Raw genomic sequence first — 1,107 nt, forward strand, 5'->3', positions numbered from 1 at the left:
ACGGGTTTTATTATCATGACTCACTCCTGCGCTCAGTGCTTTACCTCTCTATTTAACCCAAGTTCATCGGAAGCATTCTGAAGCGCCGTGCGTATGTGTGTAAGTATTTCATTTACTGCCTGGATTTCTAAGCCTGGAATAACCTGGAGGCAAAAAACTCGCAGAAGCGTGTTGGTTGAGTCAAGTCCATCTTCGTTGCTGCGCTAATGTTCAGAGTGCTCTCCTCTCGTCCTCGCCTCTTTAGCTCAGTGGTAGAGCGCTGGTCTCGTAAACCAGCGGTCGTGAGTTCAATCCTCACAGGAGGCAACGATATTTTTTGCTGGAAGATTTGGCTGCTGCTGTCAAACTTAGCCGACAATTATTATTGCCACGGTATATTTTTTTATCAAACTGTCAATTGTAACCCCGCACTTTAGATCGATTTTTGCTTCATTTTTCAATGCTCTTTTGGCACTAATCGCAATTAACTTTGATTGAACTCTCTTCTCCTTTTGAGTTTTATTACTCGAAGACGCTTTTGATTCAACCCATTCGACCAGTTTCATCCAAATATATTCACATCATAACCATTTTTATTAATTGCCATTTTTACACTTCAAAACTAATGTGACCAGACGTCCCGCATTTCGCGGGACAGTCCCGCATTTTCGCCATTTGTCCCGCACTGAAAAGAGTCCCGCGAAATGTCCCGCGTTTCACTTATTTCAAGATAATGTCCCGCGAAATAAAGAAATATTTAATAAATAACAGTAATTTAGTAAAAGTTCTTCAAGAACCTATAAGATTTTGAAAATTTATTGTATAGATTAATGATTTTCGATTTTCGCCACAACCAAAGCATCGCTTTGGAGGCTTGATGAGTGGTCATTCACCCAACGGCCACACTCGCATGTTGTTTAAAGGCTCCCCCAGACCTAAGCGATTTCATCGCCGCGACGGCGACAACTAGTCGCCGCGATTCTATCGTTGGGACGCTGCAGGCAATATTTTATTTACGCTTCCATACCAACGGCGATATAATCACTGTCGCCAAGCGATAGACTGTCGCATCGCGTGTGTTTGGGGGAACCTTAAACCTTTTTTCTGCGTCCAAATTATATTTCTTAC

At 42.5% G+C, this 1,107-nt stretch overlaps 1 non-coding gene across 1 annotated transcript; it reads left to right on the plus strand.

Moving 5' to 3' along the window:
- Positions 1–234: 234 nt before the first annotated feature.
- Trnat-cgu (transfer RNA threonine (anticodon CGU)) lies at positions 235–306 on the plus strand. Its single transcript has one exon. It is a non-coding gene; the product is annotated as a tRNA-Thr (tRNA).
- The last annotated feature ends 801 nt before the right edge of the window (positions 307–1,107 follow it).

This window comes from Armigeres subalbatus, chromosome 1 (genome assembly GCF_024139115.2).
Source record: "Armigeres subalbatus isolate Guangzhou_Male chromosome 1, GZ_Asu_2, whole genome shotgun sequence".
Classification (NCBI taxonomy): domain Eukaryota; kingdom Metazoa; phylum Arthropoda; class Insecta; order Diptera; family Culicidae; genus Armigeres; species Armigeres subalbatus.